The 22,913-nt window shown below is 26.4% G+C and overlaps 1 protein-coding gene across 4 annotated transcripts in view; it reads right to left on the bottom strand.

Annotated features, from left to right (window-relative positions):
- Positions 1-22,913, bottom strand: part of LOC127276638 (gamma-aminobutyric acid type B receptor subunit 2) — a 225,943-nt gene that overhangs the window by 119,606 nt on the left and 83,424 nt on the right. Inside the window, exon 1 of one of the 4 annotated variants that reach the window (XM_051297244.1) lies at positions 16,284-16,545. The exons of the other annotated variants lie outside the window; for them this stretch is intronic. The gene's annotated coding sequence lies outside the window, so the exon portion shown is untranslated. Of the gene's footprint in view, positions 1-16,283; positions 16,546-22,913 lie in introns of those variants that run through there. 4 annotated transcript variants of the gene reach the window in all.

The raw sequence follows: 22,913 nt of genomic DNA, 5'->3' as shown, positions 1-22,913 counted from the left end.
AAAGCCAGACCAATTATGAAATGAAAAATTTAAAGTACGCTTTAAAAAGAGCATAAAACATTGTTTCGGTACTTCCAGTCAATGAATATTTTCTGCAAAGAAGGAACTGAGATATAGATTTTAGTTTTGAATAAAATATACTATATATTCATATTGTATTGAGAGTTGAGTATTCAGATAAATTATTATCAGTTATAACGATTATATATTGTAATTTCTATACAAAAAGTGTTTTTTTTCAATTTTTTGATAAATATTTTATAGCATTACAAGAATTTATCTAAAATGGAGTAAAAATAATTAAAATTTTTTAAATACTGAATTGAATTAAATTAAATAAAAAAAAATACTGAATATAATTTAGAACACCAATACTGGCTGGCCGACAGTTGGCTTACCAGTATTGGTTCAGTACTGATATGGATTAAATTCTGTACAGTGCCAATACTGCAAGCCAACTGTCGGCATGCCAGTATTTTCTAATACTGTTCCAGTATTATTGAGACAGTAACGGCAAACCAGTACTCGGGCAGTATTAATTCAATACCGAATGCCAGTATCCAGAAAAATTATCAAAATTGACTTCCATGAAGTTGGCGTTGACGCTCAGCGCCGAAAATTATTTTTCACAGGACCAAAAATGTCAAATTATTTTTTTTTAAAGATTTTCGGTCCAAATATGTAATGCCTAAAGAAATACTTTTTAAGATATTATGTGAACCCAAAACTTTTTTAAAAATGATTTGTTATTTTTGGTCCCGTGAAAAATAATTTTCGACGTTGAGCGTCAACGCCAACTTCATAGACGTGAAAATTGTGTATTTTTGTTGGTTAGAAATTAAATTTACATACATATTTTTTTAAAATTATTTTTAAACTTTTTTTCGATTACTGCAATGCGTTCGTTAACGGAATTATGAAATTTTAATTTAATATTACAACTTTTTAATAAAAGAAATATATAATTAATAAAGTTCTCAAATTATTTTTCTTACACTAAAAAAATATATTTGAATCAAATAAACTCTACTTTAACCAATAATTTCATTCAGTTTAGGTAATTTAAACAAATACAAATAAATACCCAAGAAGCACGTAATATAACCTCAATATCAAGGTAATATTACATGTACACTGAGAAAAATAATTTCGTAATAATAAGAAAATAATTTAGTTGAGCTTTTTTAGTTGGCGTTACTAAAATATGGTTGTCACAACAGAATAAAAAGTGGCAATAAATCGGGAAGTTTAGTTGGCTCTACCAAAAAATATATTTGAAGCTTTCATGTTTACGAACTAAATAGTTTGGTTCCCAGTACTAAATAGCTGACATGCTGTATTGCGCACGCGCTCTTCTCGTAAATATGGCGTCGCTTCCCATTCACGGGATGTCAACATTAACCATATGTCGTTCGCGTCGTGAAGTTTCAGTGTTGAAGTTTTTATGTTTTTCAGACATTTTTTTAAAAAAAAAGTTTGTGTAGTGAAAATAAATAAATAAAACTTGTTACAAGAACGAAAGTTTTTTTCCAGCTTTTATACATTGTGAAAATGATTTAATCTCAAATTGTTAGTAGGATTCGTAGAGTAGTGGTCAGCGTTCTCGACTAGCGTTGCGTAATCTGAGGGTTCGAGCCCCAGCAGTGTTAGGTTTTTTCCGCGAAAGAAATTAATTTAAGTAGGCATAGGTAGGTTATATAAAGAGAAAAGGGTGAAACAAAAAAATAAGTTGGTTGAGAAAACAAAAAAAAAATTTTCATTTAACTAAATTTTTTGTTTGCTTAAAAACAATAAGTTAGTTGTGCAAAACAAAAAATTTGGTAGACCGAACAAAATGATTCAACGAAAAAATTTAGTAGCCCGAACCAAACGGATTAGTTGCACATATATCAAATAAAAAATTTGGTAGAGAGAACCAAACTTTGGTAGATGATACTAAACATTTTTCTCAGTGTAAGATTCGTAATATAACGTTGTAATATTACAGGAATCTTACAGTGATCTTAAAATATCCGCCTTAAGGTAATATTACCGGTAATGTTACTGTAATATTACGTGCTAATATTAAGGTAATATTACACTAATATTGCAGTAATATTATACCGTAATATTAAGGTAATATTACAAGAAAATATTACAGTAATATTATGGGAACATTTCTTTACGAAAAAAATCTACCCATCCAGGGAATCGAACCCCGAACTCAAAGCACACGAGTCCAGAGTTTTACCAATAAGCCAAATTGACTTATAATATATTTACGTTTTTTATGCTTTATGAATAACTCAAATCAGTCTGTAATATTACTGTAATATTACCGTTAATATTACAGTAATATTCCCGGTAATATTACCTTGAGGCGGACATTTTAAGATCACTGTAAGATTACTGTAATATTACAGCGTTATATTACGAATCTCACGTGTAATATTACCTTGATATTGAGGATATATTACGTGCTTCTTGGGTATATATTTTATAGTATTTGAAGAAATTATTTGAATAATAAAATAAAGAGTAAAATGTTAATATAAAAAATAAGAATTTAAAAGTTATTATAATAATTTATTATTATAAATAGTTAATGGTATGAGCGGTTGCGGTTCGAGCGAAGAGTCGGTTCTTCGATCCAGCTGCTCAATTAATGTAAAAAGCAAAAAGAACCCTGAATTTTGAATATCTACCAGTGCTGGCTTATTCCTGGTTACTATAATTTTGCCCGTATTGGCAAAATACAGAATTACTGCTAAATTCCAGTATTGAACCAGTACTGAACGCCAGTACTAAGCCATTACTGATGACCAGTACTAATAAACGTTTTCATCCCAAACATATGTCAGTATTGGTTCAATATTGGCGGTCAGTACTTTGCCAGCAATTGACAGTATTGGCACAACACAGCGCCGGTTGTAAATTTTTGCTTGGGATGCAGTTAAATATAATAAGTTCAAATGAAAAATTGCACTTTGTATACACGGATAAAAATATAGTAAATATTTAATACACACAGAATAAAATTAAACTTAAAATGATCTACGAACGATATACGAAAAATAATTTTTTATGTTAAGAATCATGTCGAAATCTTATTAACAAGAACATCTGAATTGTGACACTTTGCAGGGAATGGTAGCTTTTTTTCGAAACATGGCTGGGCACTAGAATAGAGAAAAGCAGGGTGAAACAAGTGTTAAAATTATAAAGATATAGCAACTTGATTTAAATAATAATAATAATAATAATGAATTAATTAATTGTTCTAGGGTCAAACCATTATATTTCAACTAAAGTGGTCGCTGACTAATTTTTAAAAATTATAATACTTTGCAGGAATGATTTTGAAGTTATCAAGATCACGAAATGAAAAGAATTTTATTAAAAATTTAAATATTTATTGTAAAATATGAATTTAAAGTATATGAGGTGCTAAAAACTGTCAATTTTTTAGCCATTAGAAAATATGCAAAAAAACATAGAATTTACCATAAAAATAAAAAAAAATTATTGGAATTTACTAAGAATGAATAAATTTATCATTATCAATTGATATAATTATTTAAAGATGTGAAGTAATATATAAAATATGATTTCCAAGTGCACCTGTCAAATAACCTAATTTTGCGATTTTTATTCATTAATTATAAAAAATAGAAAACATTAAATTAAATAAAAACTTACCAAATATGAAGTTCTTGCCATAAACTTTTAGAATTTCTTTGCACTTTTCTTCTTTTCTATTCATAAGTAAGAAAAATTTTAAAAATAAAATAGCTATTTTGTCTATTTTCACTATTTTTGAAAGTCAATAACTTTCTTGGAGAAAAATGAAAAAATATGGGGTTTCGAAAATTATTTAAATACACACTACATATACATTCACTGAAAATTTCGCATTGGTCCCGAAGCTATTTTCGAAGATAAAGTAGATTAAAAATTTCGTATTTTTTAGGCTATATTGACATGGGTTTTAAAGGTATTAAATCAATGTGAAGTTTGTCGTCACCAGTGAACCACCTTCACATTGATTTAAAATCCATGTCCATATAGCCTAAAAAATACGAAATTTTTAATCTACTTTATCTTCGAAAATAGCTTCGGGACCAATGCGAAATTTTCAGTGAATGTATATGTAGTGTGTATTTAAATAATTTTCGAAACCCCATATTTTTTCATTTTTCTCCAAGAAAGTTATTGACTTTCAAAAATAGTGAAAATAGACAAAGTAGCTATTTTATTTTTTAAATTTTTCATACTTATGAATAGAAAAGAAGAAAAGTGCAAAGAAATTCTAAAAGTTTATGGCAAGAACTTCATATTTGGTAAGTTTTTATTTAATTTAATGTTTTCTATTTTTTATAATTAATGAATAAAAATCGCAAAATTAGGTTATTTGACAGGTGCACTTGGAAATCATATTTTATATATTACTTCACATCTTTAAATAATAATATCAATTGATAATGATAAATTTATTCATTCTTAGTAAATTCCAATAATTTTTTTTTATTTTTATGGTAAATTCTATGTTTTTTTGCATATTTTCTAATGGCTAAAAAATTGACAGTTTTTAGCACCTCATATACTTTAAATTCATATTTTACAATAAATATTTAAATTTTTAATAAAATTCTTTTCATTTCGTGATCTTGATAACTTCAAAATCATTCCTGCAAAGTATTATAATTTTTAAAAATTAGTCAGCGACCACTTTAGTTGAAATATAATGGTTTGACCCTCTAAAATTTTTTTTATAAAAATTAATTAAATCTCATTTGAAAAAAATGAAACTATAATTATATTGTAAACTGTTAATTATTTCGAAAATAATTACAAAAGATAATTAAAATTTTGTAAATTATTTAAAATTCGACTATAATATAATTGTGTTAGAAACAATTTTTCAAAATATCTACTTATTGTGAAACAACGAATTTATTGAACATCATTTGATTGACAAGAAGATAATTTGAATTTGTATAAATCAACAGTGAATCATAAAGTGATCAATCAAAACTAGAAGCTTGAAATAAAATTAGATTTACTTTACTATCACTCCCCAAAAAAAGTGTTTTTCCAATCAATCACAATGTTTATTTTGTTTAACCTTTAAACTTTTTTTTACATTGAAAAGCCCTTGTAGAAAAAATTCGTGGCGCTGGCTAGCACTGCTAGATTACATAAGCGCCAACATGGAGTCTAGCAATGGTAGGGAGTCAAAAGTTCCAAAAAAAAAGTTCCAAGCCCAAAAGTTCCAAAAAGTTCTTTTTCCCAAAGTATTAAAAGTTCCAAAATTGTTCAAAAAAAAAAAATAATAATAATAATAATAGTGCAAACCGATACTCAGCTAATCTCATTGGCATCATTCAGTTGTTTTTACAGGAACATTTTAGTGTCAAATTTAAAGTAAATAACATCTCTTGGTAAAATATAGTATAGTTTAAATTAAATTAAAAATTTGAAGTGAAGAAATAGATTTATTGAAATGGCTCAAATAATAAGAAAAGGTAGAACTGCTTATTTAGAAGTGGATGGATTTTTGTATTACAAACACTCGGTGGCGAAATCTGTGTATTGGAGATGCAAAAATAAAAAAACGTGTGATGCTCGAGCAATTACTGTTAGCGATGGCGACGCATGTTGCGGCAACTTAGTCTCGGGCAAAAAATTAAGAAAAACCGCACAGATCGTCAACAACGTATAGAAGATAGAATTTTCAATATAGTCTCAAATTATCAACAATGCATCCAAACCGATGAAATTGTTGATTACTTAAGAGCGATTGGTCACAATTTACATTTTTAAATATTTTTACACTTTTTGGAACTTTTATTAAATTTTCTGTTGTAACTTTTCTCTTGGAACTTACTTTTTGGAACTTATGTACTTTTGGAACAAACTATTCTTGGAACTTATCTATTGGTACTTTTGGGTTGGAACTTATTTTTTGGAACTTTTGTACCCCAATCCTAGCAATGATAGCTAGCGCCATGAATTTTTTCTACCAGGGAGTCTATTTAATTATTTTATTTATAAATACTTAAATTAAATTTTTTTAATTAATTTATTTACATGTTTACAGAATCACAAAAACGTCAAAACATATAAAACAATAATTGTAGGTTATGATAATTGACTGAACCAGTTGCGCAGAAGTAACCTATATACGATAATTTACCTACACTTACGGCTAATGCCGGTATCACAGACCGGCATTTTCATTGATATTATAAAATTTAACATGAATTTTAAACTTTGAAACAATTTCCACCTAAAAGTTTTTAATAAAATATAAAGCCACTAAAAAAGTTAAAGTCTTTATTGTACTTTAAAAATATGGAATAAACGAAAAATGTTTAGATAACGGTCTGAGAGACCACTATAGTAGTTTAAAAAGTTAATTATCTAATATTGTAGATAGTTTTAATAAATTAATTAGAAGAATACAAATTCAAAAATAGTATATAATATTTATTGCAAATGTAAAAAAATATATACGCCATATTGAGATTCTCTGATTTATAAATAGGGTAGAAAAAAAATAAAATTTGCAAATTGTAGAAAAAAATTCATGCATGAGAGCAGCTTTTTAAACTATATATTGCAGACAAATGATTTATTTTCACTGAATATTTTCAAGCTGCTGACGATGCACGAAATAAAATTGTATCGTCCGAAGGCAAGTTTGTGCATTTTAATATCAAGTGAAAAAAAAAAAATAAAAAGTGAATTCGTTGTACAAGATATAAAGAGGAAACGAGAGTGAGAGAGAGAGAGAGAAATGCTCAATTATCTTTTGTTACATGCAATTTATTTTTCAATGGTGATAAATGAATGTGCACTGTTTTGCAATAAAGATTAACGAGAATTATTTTTGTGGTTGAATAACAAACAAAACTTTAACTTTTCTCTTATGCAGAAAAGCGATATGGGATTAACAACTTTTTCTATGAAAATTTATATTTTATATTACCCTATATAATATAAACAAGTATTCTTTGTAAATATGTAGAGTATATTAGAAAACTCTCAACAGAGATTATTAATGGTACTTATAGTTGTGAAATTTAGAGTCAAGTAAAAAAATAAATTAACATAATACGTGCATCAAATGTCTCAGTTTTGAGGCATGGAAAACGTGAGAAAAAATGTATTTTATAGCAGACGATGTTCTAAATACTACGAGACCCATCGTTCTTCTATAAAATCAACTTTCTCGAACTTGTACACGGAAAAAAAGAAAAAGTAACTTTTACTACTTTAAAAGTAAAATTGGACCTGTCCGAAGTTTCTGCGCATCTCTGGCAACTTTTACTCCAAAAATAGTAAAAATTACTACGGAAACAGTAAAATTTACTACAGAAATAGTCAATTTTACTATTTTTCGAGTAAAAGTTGCCAGAGATGCGCAGAAACTTCGGACAGGTCCAATTTTACTTTTAAAGTAGTAAAAGTTACTTTATTCGTTTTTCCATTTTTCTCCGTGTATCATAAAGTAGGGGATTAGTGTCAGGGTTGGACACAGTTTTGGTTTTTTGTTTATAAATATTTTGTTTAGATAAATTCAGTCAATTGTGGTATATGGGTGGAAAGATCTACAAAAGAGGAACACTTTTGCTGTGGACCGTAAATTGATTGATCCAAAATTAAAAAAGTTATAAACATTTAAAAAAAAAATCGAAGTCAGAGTTGGACACTTTTTGAAAATCAAAACGCATTATTGGTAAAAACGTAAAATAACATTTGTAATGTTTTTTTATTATTATTTTTTCATGTTTATCTTTACTTATTGTTTACAAATTGTAAAGCTTCATGGGTTTAAAAAAGGAATGAACTCAAATTACAAAAAATAACGCTTTATTGTTCCAAATAACTCAATGAAATGATGAACAAAATTTATACAATTTAAGTATTATTTTTCTAATATCTTTGGCACAATTTTGCACTGAAATATCAATAAAATAAAATTTATTTGTATATTTATTTATAAATTGTGTCAAATTCATAATTAATATGGGTGTCCAACCCTAACTGTATAAAGTGTCCAACCCTAACTAGAAGCATCATTTTCGAATTGTGCTAACCATAACCAGACATGTGTCGCGATTCGATTTTTCACTTTTTTTTTTCTTAAATTATGTACCCCACAATACATTCAATAAGCTTACCTTGCCGAATTCTTGCTTTTTTTTACACATTTTTTAGGTTTATTCACAAGACAAACAAAACTTTTTTTGTCTCTTCGATTGTACCGAAGTCACAGGAGACGCTACTTTTGATTCTCCAAAAATGTAATGCCACAAAAAGTTAGGTTACACTACTAGAAGATTCGTCACGTACGCACACAGGTGGCGCTAGTGTTCTTATTTAAAAAAAAGCCAAGTGTCCAACCCTGACACTATTCCCCTACTATTTTTATTTTGATACTAATTTTTTTTTTTTTTTGATACATTGAAATCAGTGTCTAAAAAATATTATATATTTAGTATTTAATACTAAAAAAAATAAAAAATTAAATAAATATAAAAACTAATAATTTGAGGAACAAAAATTTAATTTTTAGTGTCAACAAAGTTTAACCTTTAATCTGCTTTAGCGGTCTATGGGACAGCTATCTAAAATTATTTCGCTTATTACTTTTTTTTAAATTGCAATAAAAGCTTGAGCTTTTCAGTAGCTTCATATTTTATAAAAATCTATTAGATGAAAATTGTTTTAAAGTTAAAAATATTGAAAAAACATAATTGTAACATAAATAAAAAATAAAAAAAATTGCACTACAGTAGACTTTTTAATAAAAAATAATAATATGTACGACAATTGTCATTACGTAATTTTAAATCACTAGAAAAACACACAAAAAAAGGAATAGCGGTCTGACAGACCGTTAAAAGCACTAAGCATGTTTTTTTTCCACGGTGCAGTTTAAAGGTTAAAAATCAATGCTTTTCTGTATTTTATATTATGAAAAAAATTTCTCATTGACATATTATAATAAATGAGATTTTATTCATGATATTATATCTACGTTCAATATAAAAGTGAATTTTACTTTCAAAAGTTTTTAAGAGTTTTTTTTTGCAATGGTACCTATATAAGATTCAATTTATCGACTTGTTCTTCTTCAAGTTTCTAATTTGCAATTTTTAAATCTCTCGTTCTGAATTGCAAAGTCAATATCCATATATATATATATATATATATATATAAAAGAAAAGTAATCGTAGATATTCAAATTGTATGGAAATTAGAAAAAAATGGAAAATTAGGAAAATTATCAGCTCTTATGCTAAATATATAAATTCTGAAGATATTTTTATCTTCTTTGCATTTTATATATATATGCAAGACATAATCTCGATAATCCTTTTATGCGAAGCAAGTAAGTTTTTAATAAATTAGCAAATTTCAACAAAGACTGTATTAATTATAGATTTTACTTTCTATTTACAATTAATAATTCCTCTTTTATATTAAATTGTTTCGAAACAACATTTTAGCTTTTCTATATACATATATATATATATAGAATGTTTTTACCATTCTTCCTCTTAAAATGTGTTCTACAAAAAGAAAACATACGATAAAATTTATTGGATTTTCTATCTTAAACTAAAGGTTAGTTTGTTTATAAGCAAAAGAAAGGAAGATAAGAAAAGAGAAAATTATATAAGAGGATATAAAATCGAAAATAACAGAAATACACGAATTTAAAATCAGTTTAAAAATTTTTAAATCAAGAAATTTAAAAATTTTATTAGATATTAATTAGTGTGGACTTTTGTATTTTTTAAAACTTGAATTCTGTACCGGAAGTTTTAAAGACGAAACGGCAGACAATTGTTGCTGGTGCAATGAAGGTAAAATAACACACATATATATATAGTAGGCTTTGGACATTCAGTAAAGTTTCAAGCAATCAAAGTTGTTCTCAACGTTGAGCTGCAGGCCAAAAGTTTGCCTCTCGTCGTGTTTTTCGCACGAGGTCGAGGATTTTTTTTCTCTTATATATATATATATATTTTTTTTTCTTTTCAGAATTTCCAGCTTTTTCCGTATACCATATAATAGTAACTTCTAAATTTTATTTTCTAATTTTTCATATGAATATTCATGTGTTTTTTTTTATCCTATATGAGGAATCTCCAAAAAGAAGTCATTTTCACATCTTTGTATAATATTATCTAAACATTTATTGTTAAATTATTTGCTTCCGTTAACTTTCCGTATGACCTAATCTCTGAGTACCAAACTTTAAAGTATTATAAAAACAAAACTATTTTAAATTAATCAAACAATATTCTTGTAGTTAAAATCAAAATGTTCAATTTTTATTGTCGGAATTTTCAATTAGATCAATATAAATTAGTAAAATAAAAATTTAATAAATTATAAAAATTCTCTATACAGTCACGGCATTTGATAAACTGTTATTAAAAAATTATAGAGTGCACTTTTTATCTTTAACTTATTAATTCCCAGATAGCACGGAAGCTTGCGGCAAGTTTGTGACAAGCTTACCGTGAAGGTTTCCAGAGCTAGCCAAATGTCCCTCCCACTCGTGGCAAGATTTCTGTGAAAGGTTGCTGTAAGCTTGCCAGGAAAGATTCCTGCAATCTTGCCACAAAAGATTCCTACAAGATTGCTGCAAACTTACTACGAATGATTGAGGCAAGCTTGCCGTGAAAGTTTGCTACAAGCTTCCCATGCAATTTTTCAAAAATACTTTATAAATTAAAAAAAAAATTATTTATTTTTTGAATTTGAAATCCCTACTGACGTTCTTTTTTTTATTAATTATACCCTGCTTATTTATTTTCACTTGGAAACTTAAAGAGAAATTTTTCGAAACAAATTTGAGGGGACTGTGAATTGAACCCGTGTTCGACGGACGCTAATTAAAGACTCTAATCGACAAGCTAAATAACAAATTATCTGAGAAAAAAAAATTTTGCTCTTAACCCTAAACTGATTTTTTGAATTGAAATAGTGCTATAATAAATATGGGATACCCCCTCGTTTAATTTCGCTGTAATTAAATCTAATTTTGTAATTTAATCTAAAAACAATCTAAATTTGTTTCGAAAAATTTCTCTTTAAGTTTCCAAGTGAAAATAAATAAGCAGGGTATAATGAATAAAAAAAAAAGAACGTCAGAAGTGATTTCAAATTCAAAAAATAAATCATTTTTTTTTAAATTTATAAAGTATTTTTGGAAAATTGCATAGGAAGCTTGCAGCAAACTTTCACGGCAAGCTTGCCGCAATAATTTGTAGTAAGTTTGCAGGAACCTTTTCTGGCAAGCTTACAGCAATCTTTCACGGAAATCTGGCCACGGATGGGACATTTGGCTAGCTCTGGCAAGCTTGCTGCAAGCTTGCACGGTAAGCTTTCCACATTCATGCCGCAAGCTTCCGTGCTATCTGGGTTAGTAATCACAAAACTGGAAAGTTTTTAATTGTTTTTATGGCTCAAATGACTATCAATAATTTAATTTTAAAAAAAACAAAATGTAAACATTGTACACTTGATAAATATTTTTCATGCGTTGTCAATTAATGCAATTAATAATTTCCTGACACACAATATCTTAATTGTCATATGAAATTTGTAAACAGGGTTGGGAAGCAAGATCCGAAAATATGTTCGTTCGAGGCAAGGTTGGGTAGGATTGAAATTTTGTCCAACAATAATATTTAACTCTTTAGGCTGTGTTTACAATACAATAGAGTTAAATATGTAAACTTTTCGAAAATTATTGTTGGACAAAATTTCAATCCATCCAAACCTTGTCTCGGACGAACATATTTTGGGATCTTGCTTCCCAAACCTGTTTGTTTACAAATGGTTGGTTTCCATTGCCCCCAAACGCCATTTGTCATAATTCTCGTCAACTACCGCACCCTGCTCTAGTATAAAGTGACTTTATAGTAACTTTTAATTTTAACAATAAAGTCACTAAATTTTTATTAGAGCATGGTGCGGTAGTTGATGAGAATTATAACAAACGCCGAGTGGGGACAATGGAAACCAACCCAAATTTTATCTGTCAATTAAGGTATTGTTTGACAGGAAATTATTAATTAACACCGCATGAAAAATATTTACCATCAAATTAACAAAATTTTGTAAAAAAAAATTATTAACAATTAAACGGAAAATTTATCTTACTGTCTTAATAATTTTTTTATTCTAGGAACTTGATTAGAATTCCCGGATGTAATCGGTCAAGAATGGTGTAACAGTCTTGTATAGGGCACTAGTCAGTTTCTCTAAGAGCCACATGAAAAATAGAAATATCTGATCAGTACCTCATTAGGCTGACATTTCAATTTCTACTCAAGATAGTCTTGTCTAATTTTTAATAAAGAGAATTTAATTCCTAAATGATTTATCTGTGTATTTAGTTTTATCCGCCTGTTTTCTTCATGGAAGCTACTCAGTAGATTTATTGACCTATAAAACTATAAAAGAAAAAAAAACACAAAATCTCGATTCCGGTCGCAAAGAAAGGACAATAAATTACAGCGAAATTACACGAGGGGGTATCCCATATTTATTATAGTACTATGTAACCGCAATTTTTTTTTATAGATAAAAGAAGTTGTAAAAAATTTTATTAATAATTATCACTTATTTTTTTACTTAAATTTTCCTAAATCTATAACTGATAAATCCTATTATCTTGTAGACATTAAAATCTGTTAGATGCGACTTATATATGTAATAATAAAATCAGATTACACAATTTATAAGTAATAATGTATATACGATATATAAAAGCTAAATAACTTAAAATGTGACGCCATTTAGAATTTTCATTTTTGTTGCGTTTTAAATCGAAATTGTTAAAAAATAAAAATGTAATATTTTTAATAATTAAACATTGTTCAAGATAATATTTGTAACGAAAGATATAAAAATCAAGTATGTGTGCAGAACATTTTGCACAAGTTTTTCATTTCCTAAACATATGGTGTGCTGATAAATTATTCGTTTTATTGCTAAAAATTTTTATGATGAATTTTTCTCATAAAACCATTTCTAGAAGAACCAAGTTTTCAAGGAAAATTATTAAAAATTTTAAAAACATTTGTTTCAATAAAGTAAAATTCTTATTATAGCTATAAAACGAATACTGACGGAGTATTTATTTGCGATATCCTGCTGATGATAGAGGAGAAATAATTCTAAAACTTGATATAATGATTGACACCAATATCATATATGAAATAATTTTTTTTTTTTAAGTAAAAATAATATTTTAAATAAAAAAATTTTTGTTTTTAAATGTTTGACGTCTTCAAATTTTTATAAATGATCATGATGCCTACAAGAGACTTTCGGTGGCTATTAATAGAAATTGATTTTAAAGGTATATTTTAGGACCTTCAGTGAGTCACTTATTGAATATAAAAGCATATATATATATATATTTCTATTTGAAAAGCTTTTGCTACTAAATATCATTTATGGTGATTAATGATGATTAATTCTCATTCAAAGTGACAGGATAGCAATGCCCATTTCTCTTAAAGCTTTGTTAGTATAGTTGCTGATTCATTTCCTAAGAAAATACATTTTGCCGAGGATCTAAATGGACTTAACGTGCTACAAGGACCACTAAAACAGTACATTAGATGCTGTTACTGAGCTTACATTTCTCAATCAATATTTTCACGAAACCCTTTTAACATACCGTTTCTAAACAAAAAAGCAAAAAAAAAAACATTATTTTGCATCTTCTTTCAAAAAATTATTTTTTTAAAATTATTAAATTATTATTACATAATAGTAAACTTTACTCGTTGTATAAATATATATAAAATTATTAGTTTATTTTATAATTTATTAAAAAGACCTCTCTTGACTTTAATAAATAAAAAAAAAGTTTAAAATCTACATAATATACAACACATTATTTTGAAAGTTAAAATTATTAAACTCCATAACATTCTATATAAATTGGTATTAATTTACTCGCATTAAAATTAAATAGGAAAATGATAAAATTACATTTAATTAATATAATATAATTATGAATTTATCTTATACACTCTAATAAATGCTTCATTATATTTTTAAAACTTTTCATGTGATTAACTTACATTTAATTGTATTTAAAATGAATTTATGTATATTCATTAAATATTTGGATATAAATCAAAAATTTAAGGAAATGAAAATGGAAAATCTACCATCCACTTTTGGCGTACTTTAAATATTTGATTATTGACCAAATGCAGTTGCTTTCACATTATTTATTTCCCATAATTTATAAGCGGATGTCAATTCACTTATTATTTTTGAAAAACGATATTTTATTTTTTTTCTATATAAAATTAATTTCCAATTAAATATTGTTTATAACAGAACTAATAATAATATTACATTGAATTTAATAACAATTACTATTTTATTACGTTTATATGTATTCTGATTTTAATAGAAAATTTCGCATATGAAAAAGAGAAATAGTAGAATCCCGGTTTAAACAATTTTTGATGATTTGTAAAAACTTAGAATTTTTCCACCAACTTCATTTGTCAATATTTATATATTTAATTCAATAATTGTAATAGATAATCTAATAAATATTTAAATTGCGTAATGAAATTTTTTAAAATAAATGATTATCTTATTTCAAGGTATATATTTATATGGGATACAGAAAACAAAATCTTTAATTTCGCACATGAAGAGGTAGAAAAAGTAGAATCTCGGCTTGAACTACGTTCAGAGTTACCACAAAATTTTCTCTTTGACGATTTCGACAAACTTGACTTGGTCTAGAATTTGCGACTGACTGGTTGCAACATCCTTTAACAGCATGTGATTTTCAGGTGATGTCATTGGTTAATTTTGTCAGGAACTTTCTTCTTAAAGTATTAATTTAATTGATCTGAGATTTTTTCGAGATGTTTAAAATATGAGGAAGATATTGTTAAAATTATTTATAAAATATTATTATTATTATTATTATTATTATTATTATATGATGTGAGACTAAAATATTAGAATATTTGTGGATAAGAGCTTCGTAAGAGGTAACATAACCACAAAAACTAAAATGTACACTGTAAAAAAAATTTTGTGTCGATTTACACGCCGAATGTAAAATAACTTATTCAACAATGTTAATTTATTATGCTTTGTAAATTTATAACGTTAAACATTTTAATTTTACACTGCTGAACGTTGTGAATTCACACGGTTGTGTAATTTTACAATGTTGGACATTGGAAAGTATGGCCACATAAGTATGGCCATACTTTCCAATGTCCAACATTGTAAAATTACACAACCGTGTGAATTCACAACGTTCAGCAGTGTAAAATTAAAATGTTTAACGTTATAAATTTACAAAGCATAATAAATTAACATTGTTGAATAAGTTATTTTACATTCGGCGTGTAAATCGACACAAAATTTTTTTTACAGTGTATGTTTGTGTCTGGAAGTAGTATAAGAAGCACTCACTCGAGGAGTCCTATAGATCTATAGGCCGTTTTTGATAATTCTTCCCCAGCCTTTCCAGATTTAATATGAGCATTTACATATTCCCGATACTAACAACCCTAGCGGAAAAGCGAGGAATTACAGGTCACGTGGTACATTGTTATATAAGTGTTTGTGTATAACTGTCAGTTGGCAAATTAAATTAATTTAATTAATTAACTGCTGTTAATAAACATAAACATAACCTCAAATTCAGATTTTTAATATTAATTTAATCATTAATTTTTATTTTTAATATTAAAAATCTGAATTTGAGGTTATGTTTTTGTTTATTAACAGCAGATAATTTGCAATATTCTAAGTCATACAAGATACACGACTTTACACTACATTACACTATCGTTACACCTTTGTTTGATCTATTGTAGACGCAACCTGATGCGAGTTAATTTTGTGTAATTATAAATAAAAAAGTGAAAAATGAGGCTGCTAAATTGATCAATGAATCAGCATTAACACAGGCAACTTTACTTGATACAAATTATTTTGTATGTATTTGAATGTTAACAAAATACTTGCTGAACTTGTCATTATATTTTGTTTGTTTACATGTAAATATAACCTAAAAATAAAAAAAAATTAAGAAATTTCGTTTGAAACATATACGGCTACAATGAAAAATATTTATATTTTTATTATTTTTTTTTTTTATATAACTTACAACAAATTATTGCATTTCCTTTATTATTTCATTATGAAACATAATTGAAAACAAATATTTTAAAAATCTAAATTATATATTTGTATATAAATAAGCAAAAACTTACCAATTTTCAAATATATTTTCAAAAAAAATTTATGTTTTATTTAAAATTTTTGTGTGTAACTTTTTTCTTTCTTTACACTTTTTCTAAAATTATTATATATCACTTTACACTGTTTACTATATGAGAACAGCTGTCACTAGGCGCAGCCATATTTTGAAAACTTCTAAGTACACCGCTTTACCGCTAGAGGCGTCATAATCGGAGATATGTAATTTCGGATTTATTCTCATGCAGGGGGCCTATATGCTTAACAAGTAGTGAGTGCTCCTTATACTACTTCATGGTTTGTGTTTTACTCAGGGTTGGGTACGTAAATTATCTAAGGTAATCTACGTATGTTCTTTACACGTATAAGTAGTAAATTAGTAAATAATAATTAGTAAATTACGTCTACAGTTTTATACGTACGTAATTTACATCCTCTTATGAATCATCACCGCGATCGAAACCCTGCCAACACGTGATTTGTGAACCTGTTGTGAAGCTTTGGTGAAAAATTGTAAAATAAAAACCATTTAAAATGAACAGAGGCGGCGGCAGGCCCAAACACTCATCTTGGGACAATTTGAATTTTAAAATGATTAAAACAAATGGACAATACGAAGCACTTTGCTTAGTATGTCAACACCTATTAAATAATACCGTTCAAGACAAACATTTTTCATTTCAGTTTTACAAATTAAACAATTTATCACGGTTTTATTGTCTTAATTTTGTGCGCTCAGAGTTCAAGTCCTTGTATGGAATTAAACTTCTTTTTTTTGGAGCCATTTTAAATTCGTTGTATTTTAATTAATTTATAACAATCACAGGCACTAGGCAGGCCACAAGAAGAAACACAAGAATAAACAATAATCAATCCAATAAGGGCAGGCCTGAATAAGGGGTTATGTTTTGCTGCACTTCGCGTGTTTATCAGACGCCATATTTAAAATGTAAATTACCCGAGTTTTTTTTACAGTTTTCTACGTAAATTACTTATTTTACGTAAACAACGTCAACAACCTCGAGTTACACATAACTGCACAACCCTGGCTTTTACTTATTAGAAATAAATAATCATAACTTTCTATAAATTATTAATAATAAAATAAAAATAAATAATGTTAAACAATTATATTAAAATTGGATATTATATTTTCAAAGGAATGGAAAAAATGTGCTCAGCTATAGTATCGGTATACAAGAATCAATTGTGAGATCAATCGTAAAGTCTGTTACACAAGTCAGCAACACACATAAAGGTCGATTCACAAAGTTTAGAATTATTATCGGGAAAAGTTTTAATGACGTCAAATTACATTGTAGAAAGTTTATCGATGTTGGATCTAAAGTTAATAATATAGAGTTTTCAGTTTTTACAATATGATGATATACCTCAAACAATTTCTATATAAAAATTTTCAACCTCTAAAATTTCTATACTATTTTGTTCGAATACAAAAGAATGGTGTATGTTTGTACAAAACAATTTTGTATACATAAATTCGCTTTCTGAATTCTTTTATTATTTTATCAATGAATATTCAATTTATTAACTGTAAATAAACAATTAAATTACAGATAAAAATTGTTGTAATCAATTTTAATGATATATTTACCGATTTATATTTTATATTATATTATTAAAAAATATATAAAATAAATATATTATTATATAAATAAATCTAAAATATATATCATACTCTATTTAACCTATTAAAGAAGATAAGAGTCAAAATTTTTTATAATGAAGTCCTGTCCACTTTATTTGGTCCTTTTTTTTAACAATTTCTATTCCTTTGAGGGATTATTATTGTTAGATAAAAAGCTCCAATTACTTTGAAAAATGTTTCAGAAATCTTCAATGGTTAGGCAACAGTACTATCCTCTTTATGGATACGAATTGAATCTCGTTTGTATGTGGACGGAAAGGTGGAAGAGAAACAGATTTTCTTAAAAAAAGAAGAAAAAAAAAACCTCACATAAGACACGCTATGGAACAACGTATTATGCCCATCAAGTGTGAAGAAAGAGAGAGAAAGAGAGGGAAAAGTGTCTCTTGAAATTGAAATTACTCTCCTTTTCAAAGTGAATGTACCTCTTTATTTTGTTTCACAAAAAAACCTATATATGTATCTGACATTGGTTTTAAATGTAAAATTATTCGTTTATTTTTGATGAAATAAAAACACTGCACTGCAGGGGAAATGTATTTGTAAAAGATTTCTTATTAGAGTTCAGTCAAACAGAAAAAAGGATCATGAAATAGTGTTTTTGTAATCTCAACAAAATATTGACTAGTCGACATTTCTTTTAACTTAGAAAAACAAATTTTCATTTTGAAATTTGTATTTAGCAAAAGTTTGCTAAAAAAAGGTAACGAATGGAAGATTAAGTTGAATGTATTATTTATAATGATTAAAAGTTTTTCTCTATATATGCAAATTTGAAATGAACCATATGTGAGGAAAAATGTTGAAGAATGTAAAATTACTATCTCTCAATTTGATACTTAAATTAAAAATGTAACAAAAATAATTCATTTTTTTCTATAACGTAGTTTAAAAATAAAACAAGAGAAAACAATTAGTAAGTCTATTCAAGGATCCGTTTTAAGAAAAGAGAAATATATATATATATATAGGAACCGGTTTTGTGTTTACTACCGCGTACAACATTAGAAGTTCAGTGTACACGTTTCCATTAGCTGGCTTCCATTTCCTATTGTAAATACCTGAATCGTAGAACAGTAAAATTGCACTCTCTTCGAGCAAGCGTTAAATTTGCTCGAGTGCTGAATTAAACCAAATCCCAGAAAACTGTATATACTTAAATGTGTTATTTTTTTCTCAAATTGAAAAAAATTCAATGTACGTTATATAAAATTCGAACCGACAGATTTTTAAACAATGATTGATAAAACAATTATAGATATGGGGCATTCTATTTTAAAATTATACCCCTAGTAAACAATTGACAATATAAGACATTTTTTAAATAATTATTTCTCCCATTTAATTAAATCAAATTACTTTTGCAATGAGTGGTTTCGAAAGAGAAATTTCTAAACTTTATTATTGTAAAAAAAATTTTTTAAAAAAACGTTTAATTAGCATAAAAAATTTAGTTTGAAGGTTAAACTTATAAATATCTCAAAACACGTTGTCTCCGATTTTGACAAAATCTGTGTCAAAAGAAAGCTTAAATATTCTATTTTTTATTTCCGTAAAGTTTATAATGGACATTTTCGAGGATTTCGAGAAATTTATTAAAATTCTCAGACGTTTCAAAGGTTAAAAAGGGTTGAAATTTGTATGAATGGAGAACCATTTCTTTAAGAGCGGATTTTGTTTTTTAAATTTAATTTCCATTAACCTTACATTATTACATCACTTGACATTAGAGAAAAAAAATATTGTAAACAATAAATATATTGATCTTTAGCTATTTGCAATTAAAAATTTTTCAAATTTAAAAAAATTATTAAGATTAAAATTGAAGTTTTAAAATTTATTTAGTTAAAAATTTCGTAAAAACAAATGCCGCTGTATTTGAACAGAGGTTCTCTATTCATGCAAATTTCAACCCTTTTTAACCTTTGAAACGTCTGAGAATTTTAATTAATTTCTCGAAATCCTCGAAAATGTCCATTATAAACTTTACGGAAATAAAAAATAGAATATTTAAGCTTTCTTTTGACACAGATTTTGTCAAAATCGGAGACAACGTGTTTTGAGATATTTATAAGTTTAACCTTCAAACTAAATTTTTTATGCTAATTAAACGTTTTTTTAAAAAATTTTTTTTACAATAATAAAGTTTAGAAATTTCTCTTTCGAAACCACTCATTGCAAAAGTAATTTGATTTAATTAAATGGGAGAAATAATTATTTAAAAAATGTCTTATATTGTCAATTGTTTACTAGGGGTATAATTTTAAAATAGAATGCCCCATATAGATTAATATACATGGCCCAATTTTTGTAACTTTTTTATATATTAGTAGTGAATGTGAATTTTAGTCAGAATTTGTAAATACCTTAAAAACTTTAAAAACTGTTTAAATGACAGTAAAAACAGAGATTTACAATAGAAGAAAAATTTTTCAGTACTGTTAATTCTTGTATCAGTAGCAGCCCTGACAAAAGTTTCGGATTGATGTTCAATAAGTTTTGGTATTATTCCGAGCCAATCAGTTTTTATCTGAATCTATAAATTTCTACGTAATTCAACAAAAAAATCCTTTCCGGATCATTCCGATTCATTTCAAAGCTTAATTTTATTCATTATTTGAACTTTGAAATTTCATTCTAAATCAATCCGAAGCTAAATCTGAATGAAATTTAAGGTTTCAAAAGGATTAAAATTTAGATTCGGTAATTTATAATCTTATTCGAATTGATTGAAATTTAATCAGACACTTTTGTCAGGAAGAAATATATTTCAGTCAGACTATTTAAATTTTCGTTAGTACAGTAAAAATCTTTTAACTCGTGTGTTAGTAGTAAAAATAGTTTTCGTCAGATGCAATACAAGGCTATAATTTGACATTTTTATGTTTTCGATTTCTGCTCCATTTAAAATACAAAAATAATTTCGTACTAATGTTTTTGACTCCTGGCACAATCTAGAATAATGTATGGAAAAACTTGACAATTTTACAACATAATCTTTAAGGTCTTAGCTTTGATTTTCATTTTTCAAACTTAAAAAATGTTTTGTGGTTCATGAAATATGTTAAAAAAGGTTCTACAACTCAACCGTTGATCATCACTTTTCGCCGCATCGCTGCTGGGTTGTAGAAAAACATGTTCCAACATTTTTTAACATATTTCAGGAACTATAAAACATTTTTTAAGTTTTAAAATTTTTAATACAATCTTTAAGATCTTAGCTTTAATTTCCTTTTTTGCAACATGCTCGAATCTTTATTAACATATTTCAAGAACCACAAAACAATATTTAAGTTTCAAAAATGTAAATTAAAGCTAAGACCTTAAAGTTTGTGTTGTAAAATTGTCAAATTTTTCCATACATTATTCTAGATTATGCCAAAAGTCAAAAACATTAGTACAAAAGTAGGAGAATTGTATAATTTTTTCTTTAAAACTTTTCGGTGTTATAAATGCTAAAAAAAGAAAAAAATTTTCTTGCTATGTACATTTAAACGCAGAATTTTATCAGCTTTTCAAGCATCTAAATTACAAGTCTCTAACTTTTTTCTAACTTAAAATATCTTGCTTTAAAGTCAGCAACAAATTTCCACTCCTCGCATTTCAGGCGTAAGGACAATTTCTGTCTATATACAATTTCTGTATTACTGTATATAATATATAAAACTATTTCTCTATAATCATTCAAGTTTTTTGTTTTACTATTTTTTGTTTAAAATATGTCCTCACGGTAAATTTACGAATGTAATGATATTTTGCTTTTCTTTCTGCATAGTTTCATCTATTTGTAAAATGTTTCTACGATAATTATTCACTTGTATAGCTGCGTGGTTAATTACTGCTTTGCAATAGTGGACCGTACGTCATGTCGCTTGGATGCATATAGTGGAAACCGTTAACAAAAGTTACGAGAACAAACCCGAGTTTATATCCACTATTTTAACTTCTACAAATAGAAAATCGAAATTTTATTCCACGTGATTTACTACTTCTTTTCTTCTTTCTAAAAGTATTTAATTTAAATTTATTATTTTTCATTGAAAGAAGTAATTAAATTTAAAGAAAAAAAATTAATATAAAATTATTCTCTAGATTATTATAACTTATTTTTATCAAAAAATGTAAGTTAGTTGGAAATAAAATTAATCGCAAATTTATATATATAACAGTAAAATTAAAGAAACATTTATATTCATTTGTTAATGATAATTAAATTAACTAATTTTGACTACTTTCGAAAAAATAAAAACTAAAAGGTAACATATATACACTGTTTTATGGAGTTTTTATAATTTACATTTAGTTAGTTCTCTTGTTTCCGCTGCAGCCTTGTTTTGTTGATTGTACTTTGAACCACATTTACATACAGAATGTTTCCATCACTCACCATATACATTATACTATATAGTCAAGAATAAAAAATTGTTTAATTATAAAATTATTTAGAAATTAATTATTTAATTGAGACAATAATAGAAATATATATAACAATTGAAATAAATTAAATAAACAAAAACTTAAAAACATGTAAAGTTAATATTTTTAAATTTTCATTAAAAAAAAAAACATTTTTCATTAATATTTATACATTTTTAGAAATATTAAATTTTACATAATAATACAAAATCAAAATAAAAACTTTTTTACGATAAAAGATTGAAACTTTTCAGTTACAACAATGTCAAGTATGATTTTAAAAATAGACTTCAGTATAAATGATGTTTTCGATGTGACATTACTGTTGAAAGACTTATTACTTCTTTCATTCGTTTCATAATAGAGCAAAATTTTTTTTTTTTTATTTCATTTTCAATTGCACAGTAGTTTGGATGAATTGTGAGTAAAAGATATTAGAGAAAAATTTATATATTATAGGGGAAAAAAAAACAATTTTTTTTTTTTATGAAAAGCAATGTTAAAATAAAATGAAAAAATAGTTTGTTAAATTAGAGAGAAAAAACACTGTTGATATTTA

The sequence above is a fragment of the Leptopilina boulardi genome, unplaced genomic scaffold, assembly GCF_019393585.1.
Source record: "Leptopilina boulardi isolate dan_hultmark-lab unplaced genomic scaffold, ZJU_Lbou_2.1 LbouV2_103, whole genome shotgun sequence".
Taxonomy (NCBI): Eukaryota; Metazoa; Arthropoda; class Insecta; order Hymenoptera; family Figitidae; genus Leptopilina; species Leptopilina boulardi.
Note: the sequence above shows the minus strand (reverse complement) of the source record. Positions and strands in the feature narration are given on the sequence as shown.